Genomic DNA, 13,948 nt, shown 5'->3' with positions numbered 1-13,948 from the left:
TACTACTTGCAGGTGATATACAGTTAGTAGCATAGCAAAATGCAGTGTTACGGTTAAAATGTTGCTTCAATTGCATGGAGCTTTCAGATTGATAATTTCATGACAGAAGAGTGACAAAATCAAGAATTACTTGCGCCATACAGGTCAGTCTGGGTTTTTGTGGTGAGACCTTCAGGAAGCTCTGAAAGTCCGCCAATCTGCAGTTTAATGCATGCAGCTTGATAATACGCGAATTTACTAATTTCAGGGTCAGAATGAACGCTAAGAATGGTCGAACTCGTACCAGGTCGCTCAAAAGGCATGTTATTTCGCACGGCCCCAATTTTGTTGCTGTTGTTGTTGTTGTTGTTGTTGTACGAGGTGCAGACCAAAAAAAGAAAGTTGTGTGCAGAGTCTTGTGGCTGGTGTGGTAAGCTAATCAAATTTGCATTAATTGGCCGTGGTATTAGTCAGCATTTAAGAAACCAGTTACCGAAGCGCAGGGTTGGAGAATCTTATCATTCCAGAAAATTTATTTTTCATTTTTCGACGTTCGAGTTGCGCTAAGGGACTGTATGTGCGAGGCCTAAAAGTGCTTAAATTCAAGAAGACGCGCATGTCGCACTCGAGAGGTTTAGTTATCGGAGCGCCTCGTATGCAAATACAAACCTCACGCACAGTTTTAATTTCAGGCCATTTATCAGCCATGAGTAAAATTTGCTGATTTCAGATCTCAGTTGTCAGTTAAATACGCGTCATTTCTCAGCAGGTTGTTAGATTTTTTAGAGAGTTATCAGTTTTTCGTCGAGTCTCATGCAGGAACTAAACATGCAAAAGCCCTATGGGCCAGTCAGCAGACTTACCAAAGCTGCGCGGTAACAGAAATGGTAGGATAGTTAACTTGGGGACATAACAACAACCTTGAAATGGCTAGCTTTCAGCCATCTCCGAGTTAAAAATGACCCTAGGTATGATTTCTTTAATTTAAGTTGTTTTGCTTGCAATTCGATAACCAAAATACACTGGTAAAAGAGTTGAATCGTCAAAAAAAAATCATAATTCTTTATTATCAATTTTGGTTAGGGTTTTATGGAATTAATGGTTCACACCTTTAGATAGCATTGCAATCATCTTAGTGTGACTTACTAGGGGTGGTGCCGGCTAATCCTGGAGGGTTTGGAGGGGTGGGGGGGGGGGGTTGAACTTTTATCCATAAAACACATTCGAAGCTTAAAAGTATTTCAAGACAGGTGAATTTTAAACTATCCATATTGAGCAATAACTGGCATAGCGAGACGAGAGCGCGGGGTGCGAGACGAGAAAGGAGAAAATGAGGTTATTTTTGTATTCTCCTCGTCTCGCGCTTCGGACATGATGTCTCCCGCTTCGCGCTCGGCTAATTAAGCCCCTGTTATGCGAGCTAATGTGTCCTTATATATTGAAAATATGGATAAATTGTTTTACCTAAATATTTTTTCATGCATCTAGCAGAACTGCATTTTGTTTAGCTACGGGAATAACAACCAGCTTTTGTCTAGTTGACGTAAAGGTTAGGACTACACTAAAACACATGTAGATCCAATTCACTAGAGGTGATGTACTCCCAAGAGGCCAAAACCATAGGCCACGCCCGTTTCCATCGCGCAGATGGTGAGAAATAACAGCAACTGTAAACAAGTATGGAAGTGATCGAAGCAAGTAACTGTTCTTTGCAAACCGCACTTTGTAGTATTGGCACGACAATGAAGGAAACTGTTGTAATATGACGAACTTGTTTGTCGTTAAGTTGAGGAGAATCCTGTTTAATGTTACTTTTAATACGAGAAAAGTAGAAAAATCTTTTTCTCGTAAAATAATAATAATAACAATAAAGTTTTCAAAAGGCTTCGCGTAAACTTTATTTATTGTTGGCTAGTTTGGACAAAACTTTCAGGATCCCATATGCGTGTAATAACAACAGAATCTATGAATTGCCATTCATTGCAATGTCTTGAATCGATGATGTTGGTCAGAGTGGATTGGTAGGATACTGGACCTGATCTGTTTTAACTACTTTCAACAAGACGCCTACTTTGCAAACTGCTAGGGGATCGCAATTTTCTGCAAATTTAAAGAAGAATTCGTACCGCGAGGCAACAAAAGTCGTCAGATTTTCTCAATTGTTCAACTTTCAATTTAACTTGAACAATGTTTACAACCTCGATTTACTTTCCTTAGAATGTAACTGATACCCGTTGTGATATCCTTTATTTTAACAAGTTTTTAAGGCAATAATTGAGCTCAATTAAACAGAACTTTCGCCGCTGTCACTAGACAATCCTGTCTTTCAGTCTTACGTGGCTCTGAAACGATACAAAAAAGAAAAAAATAAAGGCCAAAAAACATATTGGGAAACTTCTCTTTACATGAACTAGTCATTCTGGATGGTTCTTTCTCCGACAGAGTTCACACAACATATATCTTTTATTCGGAAAATATTTCAGAGTAATTTCTGATAGTTGAAAGGCTGGCGTGGTAATGAGGATATCGACATGTTTGACTGAGATCTCTAGCCTGAGCAGCTAGGCAAGCGTAAAACCCACTGTTCTCCCCCTTAAATTAAAGGAAACAGAAAGGCCTGCAATGGAAGGCAAAGGCAACCAAAAATGTCACAGATATTTCCCGAAACGTCTTAACGGCTGGACATGTCAGGTCTAATGTATACTGAGTTCATCAAGGAATTTGGGAACGAGCAAATTTAGCCAATGACGACAGGGTTCTTCTGGGAAAAAGTAAGTCAAAGTCACGATAACTGAGGGACTCAGAGAAGTCTAGTCACTCCACGAGACACAACCCCTGTACTAACCTTAAGATCGCAAAGGTTACAAGTGAAAGCATAAAGTTCTCCTGCACTATCAGTGTTACAGAGGTCTTCATATCTATCGGCTTGTTCTCCACATCTGTTCGAATAGTCTTCGCATACCTCTTTTGGTGTTTAAGAGAAAAAGTGAGTATTGTAAAAAAAAGGAACAGTTTTTTTTCATTGTATTAGATAGATGACCTACATCCTATTTCCAAAGAGAAAGAATATTAAGCTCAGGGAGATGAAATGAGTTAGATCAGTCATTACTCAGCGCCCGCGTCGTGAAGGGAGGGTATGGATTGGAGGTTCTTAGGAGGGATCACATGTTCACATGATTTTCAGGCGAAACAGAGGGAGGGATCATTCGTTGCCAACAAAATACAAAGAGGGACTATGTAAAATTGACTGCCTTTCACAAGCCAATGAGGAAGGATCCTACCGGTCCCTAAATACTTCAAAGCATGTTCTGTGCTTGCGTGGTCATAAATCTCTAGAAAAGGTCAGCAAACTGATTCCTATCCAAATTAACTTGTAAAAAAAACCAATATTTAAGATATTACCTTGCTTAGGATTCTTTCCGGATGACGGAGCTTAGCGTACGAGAGAAAACAAAAAAATATCAACTTTCGTGAGTAAGGTACCTCTCTGCGTATTTAGCACCATCCTTATAAATAATCAGGTTACTTATTTACCATCTCATTTCCTACTCGCATTCATTGAATAAATATATCTTATCAGACGTTTAGTTGTGTAGTACCGCTGAGTATTTTTACGAGTTGTGCTGTATTTTGACGAGCCCGCAGGACGAGTCAAGTTACAAATAACGAGTAAAAGTACTCAGCGACATGGCAACAAAACGACACGCCAAATTATTATTTCAGTGCGGGCGAATTTCGTAGATATTTATTTATGGTGAGTGGGTGACAGAAGCATGCGAAGTGGAAGGGGAATTGGCGCTTTGTCGTGTTGCTGTTTCTATTTTCTTCAATAAATGACGAAATTTCCCTGTCGTCTAACCGTTATTATTCGTTCGATTTATCTGATAAACTTGGATCAATATTCACCAGCCAATCCGCCTTTTTGTCGTCAGGAAAAGTAATTCAAATTGTCTGCTTTTTTTTTTGTAACTTCAATCCAATAAGTCGCTTGCGCGATGCGGGAAAACCTGTCTAACTGGTTGCCTGGGGCACAAATACCGCGTGATATTTGTACTCGTCTTGGGCGTTATTTGTACTGTACGGAGTGTGTTTGGATAATAATTGATAAGTAGCCGGCAAGAAATTTGGTAAATGTTGAGGTCTGTCGTCGAATACAGATAAAGAGTCAATTTCCATTGAATGTGGAGTGTAATCCGTGATTGCCTTGGTTTTGCTTTAAAAGAAAACTTGCACCATGCTCTAAACCAATAAGGCGGCCACCGGAAACCAATCGTGACTTGGTCGCGCGCCTTTTCCAAAGTTTGTTATGATCGGCTGTTGATTATTTTGGATATGGTTTTACGGCCGTCAATTAAAAACTGCTCTGCGTTTTGTTGCGAACGCGTTACAAAAAACTGAAAGATCTGTTTTCCCCCGATTTCCCACTTCGCGTTCCAATGCTTTACACCTGAATCAAAGAGAATACCGGCCGTCATTGGCCTATTTTTCGTGGTTGATGCGTAACAAGTATCTGGCAAACTGAGTCAGCAATATTGAAATGTTTTGCGAGTAAATAGAGTAGCAGCACTGCAAGATACTTTTTACTCATGGATCTAGTAAAAGCAAAAGTAACCTTATTTACTTCTCAAAAGTCAGGTATCGCAATACTTACCACAGCGATTCTTGTGTAGTATGTCAATTTGCTCGTGGAAAAATTTCAGGGCTTCATCTTTCATCTTCACATCTTGCATTGAATCAGTCATTAGCCTCAGTCTGCCTTTAGACGCCTCAGCTCCTATTCCCACGGCTATGATACGGACACCTGAACTTCGCAAGGACTTAGAAGTAGCTAGCAAGCTCTTAGTGTCGTGCTCTAGGGATTGCTTACCATCAGTTAGTACGACTGCAACGTGTCGTATCTTCCCTCTTTAAACACCTCTTTTGTTTTTAACAAGGCCTTGTCGATTCTTGTTCGGCTACCGATGCTAATCACGCTTTGTACGATATCTTGAAATTTTTTGACGCATAGTTAGGCCTAAATCGAGCCTTAACCTGAACTTTATCAGCGAACAAAACTAGGGCTACTCGAGAATCATCTGTTCCTAGTTTTAGACCTTTCACCATATCCTTTACAAGCTCCTTTGCACCTTTCAATGCTTCACCAATAGTATTTGAAGAGTCTGAAACAAACACCAGGTCTTATTGTGCATCCTGTATCGAATAAAGAAAACCACTTAGTTAGGATATGCACTAGATTTCGCCAGGCAATTACTCTCAATTTTCTATATCTTTCAATGAAAATTCTATGGTTGCGGTATTATATTCTCTAACGAGGTCCTAATTAAAAACTGATTAAGTAAAAGTCTCCAAGTCTCCAAATTTGTTTAAAATTTGTTTTTAATTTTTACAGTGATTTACTGAGCCTCACTGGAAAATGTTATATCTGTTTGAAATTCTAATGAAGGAGAGTATAAAAAGATTATTTTTTCCTTTTACGATGAGCATCACTACCGGAACAAGATAAAACTGGGAATTATTTGAGTACATATGGACATTAGCACTAGCACCACGCCATGTGTCAAGCGATACACAAGATCAAAAACCTTAATTTTTAAATTTAAAATTGACAAGGTATTAGAACACAGAGGAACAAAATATTTTGTTATTGAACAAAGCTTTGACTTACGAGGGCATTATTCTTCGTTGCACGCAATAGTCTGCACAGCAGGCCCAATGCAAGCCTTTCCACAGTTTGAAGGTGGAGGATTGGTGCAGGTTCTCGTCCGAGTCAAGGTTTCTCCCCCACATGTTTCACTGCACTCAGACTCCGACAAGTCTGTGTAACGACCGTCAAAAACTGCAAATTGACCATGGCAAGGCAATGAGTATCATCTGATTATTGACCTCTTGGAAACTTACCAGAAAAGCATTACTGCTTTTTTCAATGGCATGGAGATGGTTAGGAAGAAATCTATAAAAATTTCGGCTTAAGACGTTATCATGTTGCGCATTTCTTAGGAAAGACGTGCGATTTTCAAAGGGGTTCAAGTGGTCATAACACAGCGTTATAACTGGAAAATTTGGAAGGACACAAAATCGAATCCGTGCTTCCCCGACACTAGTGGGGTGATGCTACCAGATAAAATGAATTGCACCGTTTAAAACGTCCACTTACCACAAGCTTCCTTCATTATATCATTGAGTTTGCCACCTTTCTCAAGTTAGCATCAGCATCCTTTCTCTTTAATTTACCGCCGATACCAGCGACGATTATTTTCACCCCTTTTTCCTAGGAAAAGAAAAACATAATTATCTTCCTTCTGTTCTGCGGTCTTTCGGTGCACAATATCAGTGGCTTAGCTTTCAATTTTCAGCACCTGGGTTTCCTAGTTAATATATTTGCATCGAAAGCTCTTCATAAATACGTGTCTTAGCTTAATGCAGAGGGTACACCCCATGTAACTTACCTTCATTGGAATGAACTTTCTAAAATGTCATAATTCAAGAAGCTGATAGAGATTAAAGAAAATGAGCCAAGAAGAGTGTTTGAGTGTTAAGGAAAGCCTACATTTTATCTTAAAACATCGTTGTCCATGCAACAAGTGAATGAAAAAAATTAAAGCGCTGATATTTGCATCTCTAACAAAAAAAACCTTGACAAATACTAAAAGGATTTTTTGATTTTTTTCACCTCCAGTATTTTCGTGCGATTATTGAAGTCAGTTTCTGTCCTGGTATCCCACTTGCGGTCAATCCAAAATTTTCCATCTGTAAAAATGATCATTACATTCCTAACTTTGGCTCTGTCTCCTCCTCTGGTAAAAACATTTTTTACTGCCAGGTCTACGGCGAGGTCTGTGCGGGTTCCTTCTTTAGCAGGTTGAAAAAATATCGTCTTCTTCGCCTTCTCTTTTTTAACGTGTCGGCATTGCCGTATATTTTTTTGCAAGTGTGAAGATGAGTTTTGCATCCGATCCAAAAGTAATAACGGCCATGTGACTGCCTTTTGGAGATACTCCCAATTTTTTCACAATCTTGTCGAAGATAGTGTTTAGTTGTTTTCGATCGCTTTTTTTCATGCTCTGTGACACATCTATCAGGAAAGCAACATCCAGGAAGCAAGACTCTGAAATGAAAACGATAAAATGTTGATTAACCCTCAAAGTAGAGTTTCACAATCCTCTTTTGACCAAGCGGGAAGTGGTTTTTTAGTTTCAATTGCAACTTATACAAAGCCCACCGCTCATGATGCTTAGCAGTCTTCCAGGCATTGAGATGCAACCCTCTGGCTAAGCAGTGAGTTAAAGGCTGAATGCTGATTATGCAAAACAGCGGGTAAATAAAGAAAAGCTACATTGGCCTTAAGTCAATCCCATGCAAAAAGTTGGGACTTACCAAGGCAATCATCGTCGTCGTATTTGCCCATTTCAGAAGTCAGCAATCCAGGGTGATATTTTCCACCTTCGTAGAAAGAGATGAAATTTTAGATTTTTTGACCAAAGTTTAAGTTAGTGTTAGCATTGTTCGCTTAATTGTTCGAGTAAATGAGGATGTTGATTTAGAAATCAGTCTTATAGTTTTTTTTACTGAGCTAAAACAGTTCGGAATTAAAATATGGAAAATATATAGAGAAATAGATATCGCAGCTCAACTTTCATATTGATGTTACTTTAGCTTTCTAGAAGTGGACTCATCTTTTCTTTTATTGCTTTTTTCTTTTTACTTGATCGTTAAGGATCATCTAAATAAATTTAGTCTGTATGTTTTTTAGGAAGCATGCAACCGAACAAAGCGACCTAATGAGATGCAATGAATATACGAAGTTCTTATATTTTGAACTGCGGTATGAGATACGTATGATGCACGATCCTCGCAGTAGATAGCGCTATTTATGCAATGGCGAAAATCAGACTGCGAGGATCGTGCATCATACGTATCTAATACCGCAGTTCAAAATATAAGAACTTCTTATATTCATTGCATTTCATTTATCACTTTCACGGATTTATTAAGAGTCAACTTAACGGCCTGCTCCCAGTTGGCTTGTTAGCTCAATTGGTAGAGCGCTGCACTAGTATCGCAGAGGTCAGTGGTTTGAGTCCCGTACAGGCCTGATTTTTTTTTAGGTCTGATTTTCGCTATTGCATAAATAGCGCTATCTACTGCGAGGATCGTGCATCATACGTAAAGTGACTTAACTTATATACCGAATCGAAAATGACCCAATCCAACAGGAAAAGGATAGTTGGGGGTGCCAGCCAAGAAATCTCGGCAAAATTGACCAATCAGGTTTAACGAATCAGACTTATCCCGTTGGACAAAAAAACCGACTTCCCCCTTTGACCCAGGATATTCTGCTCTTATCCTTCATGAAATCCCCCAGAGGGTTTAAACTACAAGATCATTAAGTCATCACGGACGACCTTCACAAAAAGTCTTCATTCCAAATTTAGAATGGTCAAAGAGGAGATGAGAGCTTATCCATCAGGGCCAGGGATATGAAGAACCTTGTCCCAATTCCCAAACGGAAGCAGAACGCCATCTCGCGAACTGTTTCTGAATTTGCAGTACCAAAGTTTTTATTCACAAATGTATGTAGTCTGGCCAAAACTAAGAACAGAGGTCGAGCGGCAGTGGCACTGGAAGCCGATTTGACTAATAAAGACATTGATGTTTGTATTGTATCAGAGACGCATTTAAAACCAGCATGCCGGATGCTATCGTCAATATTCCTGGCTATTCTATTTTCAGACGGGATAGAAACTGGTCCGGACTGGATAAAAGAAGTAGGGAAGGGATTGCAATCTACGCGAGGAGCAACTTGAACATCATCGATGTTTACAGATCAAAGCTTTACGAGCTTCTGTATGTGATTTTTAAATTACCCTCGGGGCATTTGTTATTAACGTGTTGTATTTATCACCCGTCTAAACCTACATACCAACCTGCGGATTTTTTACGATACTTAACCCGCTTAATGGACAATGCACTAGATCAGGATCCTGGTTTGACTATTGTTGCGGGGAGCGATGTGAATCGGCTTGACACTAATGAGCTTATTGTAATGACAGGACGGGACTCTCTTGTGGGTTTTCCCACAAGGGGTGATGCGTATAATCTAAGTATAATCTGATGGGAGATGAGCATATAGAGAGAAAAGGGATTTTTAAATGACAAAGCAAAGAGAGTGGCAGGAAAGCTTGTTCTTTTTTCTTCTTTTCCTTTAAAGTCGTTCTCTATTTAAAACATTATTAGAAGCTTTCTTTTTCTGTTCCCTGAAGAAGCTTAGATGTATCATAACACTAATTCCCCATCCTTTTTTGTTTTTGAGATAGATTAAATATATGAAGTTCATATATTTTGAACTGCGGTATTAGATACGTATGATGCACGATCCTCGCAGTAGATAGCGCTATTTATGCAATAGCGAAAATCAGACCTGAAAAAAATCAGGCCTGTACGGGACTCGAACCACTGACCTCTGCGATACTAGTGCAGCGCTCTACCAATTGAGCTAACAAGCCAACAGGGAGCAGGCCGTTAAGTTGGTTCGTAATAAACCCGTGAAAGTGATAAATGAGATAGAATAAATATATGAAGTTCATATATTTTGAACTGCGGTATTATCTACTGCGAGGATCGTGCATCATACGTACTTTTTTGTTTTTGTTTTAGTTTTTTTCATCACCACTTTGTGCAGTTTCTGCCTTTCAAGCAGTTTAGATATTATATTATCTAGTTTGTGTTTTTTCTTTGAGCAGCTGTCAATATCATAGCAGATTGTTTCCAACCTTCTCATAAATATGTTACTCTGTTATACCCGGTTGCTAACCAGGCGGGCATCATAGGTATTTTGGTACTTGAGAACGTATTTTCCTCATTGTTATCTTACAATCAAGCCTTTAAATCTGTTTCACTATTTGTATGACATTTATTAGTTCGCGTTCCTCGAAGAATGTCTTGCTTTTTCTAAATCTAATATAATGTAAAGGTAGTTGTGAGCTTTATACAAGACATACAGAGTAAAACGGATCTTGATGGACTTTTTCTTCTGTTTCCTTGTTTGTTTGCTTTTGCTTTAATGTTTTTCCCCCTTAACAAATCATTCTCCTTTAAGACCATTGTTCACTTTCCTTCTGTCCAAGGAGCATGCATGGTCGGCTGTCGAAATGTTGTCATGTAATGATGGCTATTAATCAGCCCATAAGAATTTTATGGTGCCTCAGTTTAAATCAAAATTAGTAGGATAGACAAATAATTTGTTAAATCAATGTAACGTGATGGGAGATCAGCCGTCAAGTTTTTCCTTTTTTTTTAAATCTTTCCTTTGCGAGCAAGTGTATTCTTTTTTTATTCAAACCAACTAAAAAACAAACAAACAAAAAAAAAACAGCTTTTCTTCTCAGAGACCAGTGATGTTATCAAAAAGTATCTTTTTCCTTATGAAGAGATCGATTCGTTTTTTATAGCTAGGACACTCCATCAGCATGAATTTCAAGGACCACTCTTTTCAATTGCCAACGATTCTAGGATGGTCTTTTTTTCGGATCGGATCTACAGGATCACTTTGAAGTCAAATATCAGTGTTGATTTGCATAATTTTAACTAAATGCTGTATCATTAACCTCCATTTATGTAATGATATAAAGCTTGATAGAAATCAATTACTCTATAGATGGTGCCCATTAAACTCCCTTATTAGAATGAGTAGAATCCAAAGCGAAGAGTGTATCTGCATGGTTTATTAACCTGCATGAATATTCATAAATTTGAAGCTGAGTTAGGACATCTGTAAAAAAATATAAATCGTGTATATATCGTGTGCGTGTTTTTTTGTTTTTTTGTTCTTTTTTACTTTGACAACTTTATGGTAATAAGGTGAGAGTCAGCTGCATGTCTTTTCGTGATTAATTATCGCGTGACCATGTCTCGCGAAAACGTTCAGTTTAACGCCCGTGGATTAACGCCTACCCTGGCGACAGTCTCGTGATGGTATGGCGCTATCCAACTGTGTTTTTCAATTAGTGGGATAGATTGATGATATCGATGTTTTTTTTTTCTTTTTTTTTTTTAAGCGTCTTATTCTTTCGATGTTACCGTCGGTTCTTGAAACTTTGTATATGAGATCATATACAATCTCGACGATCGCAAAAAATGTATGAAATGGGCGCAAAAGTAAAGTAAATTTATGAAAAAGAGAAAGTTTGGCGTTTTCAGTAATTTAAAGTTAGAATAATACTGTATTTTTTCAAAAACAGAAGAGTTTTTTTTGCTTTGGTTATAGGACCGGCAGCCACTCAAGGTTCTCAAACCATTTGAGAGCCACTGACCATAAATATCGAGAATCCGTCGACATGCAGTTGCAAAATTGCGTAATTCATTCCATTTTTCTAAAGTATTCGCTCCGACGAAGGGCTAACGCTCGAAACGTCAGCTTTTGTAATCATTACGGTGGCCAATTTACCATTTCAACTTTGTTGATATATCCAAATTATTTCGTTACTCCCACCGACGCAGCCCCAAACAGTTTCTTTCGAAACTATCAGCCTTTATTCATTTGTATTTTTCTAAAGGATCCTTTTAATGAACCTTTTCGAAAATTATAGCAACAAAGTTCTATCGCACTTTCTTTTCTCCGAAAAATCGAAAAGTTCAAAATATACTCAGATGGCCATTGTCCCCCTCGTAAAGCAAGGAAACATTATGCAATTTCGACAAGTTCTTACGCTACAACGTGATGCAATCCCGCTTTTAAATTTTGTGTGCTAACAGATGGTCCTTTATCTCTCGGAAAATATGAATCTGAGACCTGGACGCGCCGCTTACAGACCGCCTATATATAGAATTGGAGGAATTAAAATAAAAGGATAATGCTGTAAGGTGGTGCAAACTTTGATTTGTAAACATTTATTGCAGACCTCTTCAAAGGCCACTGAAGTTGACCTTTATTTTACTTCTACGAAAAAGACGCGAAGTACTTTATTTCAACAGGTTACTTTTCAGACTTAAACGTAACACCACAACCAACCTAAGTTGGTGAATAACATTTTTATTTTTTTTCTAATACTAATGCCTGCAAAAAGAACCCAAATAGTTTAGGGCTACAATTACAAGACTCAGTGTAATTACCAAGCGAGCTGATCAAAAAGGGTGTTATTTATATTGAAGAGAAAGACATCGAATATTTTTTTTATGTACGTAAAGGTAAAGTTAACTTGAAAAGCTTCTTAGCAAACTTTGAAACATATTTTAATAGGTATCGGTCACGATATGACACCTGCCAATTGGAGAGGAAAAAAAGAGCGCATGTACGCTTTCGAATGAACAACAGTAATGGCATGGCAAACACACGAGTTAAATTAATAGACCATAACGACGATCTTCTCTTAAAAAAAAAAAAACACTCAGAGATCTTACGGAAAGTATTGTTATTCCAATGACGATTAATCTTCGAAGATTTACCTCTGTTCTGTTATTAATGTCTTGGAAAGGGTCGTGACCGAAGTCTTTGCTTAAAAATGTTGCCCAGCGGGCAAACAGGATATATTTCTGAAAAACTGCAATAAAGATGATTTTCAAAGCAACTCAACACGAAACGGATACCACCCGCTGAGAGCGCGCCGGATGGGAGAATACTGCTCGCTCTCGAAATCAATCAGATCGCAGGATTTGTCGGACACCGCCCGCTCACGAACTGAGAAAATAATAGACGTCATTATAACGTGAGGAGCGACGAAAATCTTCAAAGACAAAACGAAATGCACGTGAAGTTGAGTTTTGAAGGTTTTTGCGCTTTTTTTAAGCTTGCTCTGATATCCTTTCCGATGCGTTGAGCGGAAGGCCGCATCACTCACAGCAGCCGAGTTTTACGGTAACAGTCTTAATCTGTTTGATTGCCCACAGGTGACATGAAGTTATTTTTAGTAACATTACAAGTTGCGGTGTCATGGGTAACATGTTGCTTTAAGGTGATTTTTAGGAGCTTTTAAATTTACAAGTTCACGACAGAAGAGTGACAAAAATCAAGATTTACTTTCACTAAAAAAGATCGCAAGCAAAGTTTCTGTGGTTACAAACACGGGGAAGCTCTGGAAGTGGGTCCATGTGCAGATCGATGCATGTAGCATAATTATTATTTTATGATGGTCCTGTTAGCTTTTCCAACTCAGCTTATGAGAACTTTCATTATGATATTAAAACATTGAACAAAAAAGTTAACTAAGTAACTAAAGCCGCTAAAATCATGCACTATTCTATCAAAATACAAAACCGATAAAGATATGTTCTAGCCGGCTGAATAATAAAATTTAGAATGTAGATAACCGTGGATCAAATGAGGAAGGTCTTGTTTAGCCCGATCAACAGCGTCATTCGCTCTTACTAGCTCTGATCTTAGCGTAGTTTCCGACTTGAAGACAGCACGTACGCCTTTCTGTTGCAAGTAGCGGCGTAGCTGCGGTGGATTTGAACTCGACTGCGGGCTCGGCAGCGGCGGTTGGTTTTCTGGTAACTTTCTGCAAGAAAGAAATGAGATAACAAATGTTTTTTCTCCTTGGAGATGACAGAGGTTTTCAATATGAGGCGTTTCCCGCGCTCGTAGAGACGCTCAACAATACCGCGTTTTACTGATTGTGTCCAAACAGGAAGGCGTAACTTAAAGGACTCCCTGTGAATGCAGCAAAGTTTACATCGGTAAGACTGGAAGACCAATGCAAGAAAGAATAAAGGAGCACGACCGAGACATCCGATTAGTCCGTACCCAGACTTCGCCGTTTCAGAGCATGCTCACAACACCGGACACCAACCGCTTTGGAATGAGGTTGAGTTTATTGATCGCGATCCTCGCTGGTACGCTCGCAGGGTCAAAGGGGCTATTCACATAAGACGTCACCATAGCAACAACAACAGGGACAGTGGAATAGAAATCCTGAGGCGTGGTTACCTTCGATCAAAAAACACAACAGTAAGAAAGCCGTACGACAGCGGACAT

The 13,948-nt window shown here is 38.8% G+C and overlaps 1 pseudogene; it reads right to left on the bottom strand.

Annotated features, from left to right (window-relative positions):
• Positions 1 to 2,288: 2,288 nt before the first annotated feature.
• Positions 2,289 to 13,948, bottom strand: part of LOC148740845 (uncharacterized) — a 70,150-nt pseudogene continuing 58,490 nt past the window's right edge.

Source organism: Stylophora pistillata, chromosome 1 (genome assembly GCF_964205215.1).
Source record: "Stylophora pistillata chromosome 1, jaStyPist1.2, whole genome shotgun sequence".
Lineage (NCBI taxonomy): Eukaryota > Metazoa > Cnidaria > Anthozoa > Scleractinia > Pocilloporidae > Stylophora > Stylophora pistillata.
Note: the sequence above shows the minus strand (reverse complement) of the source record. Positions and strands in the feature narration are given on the sequence as shown.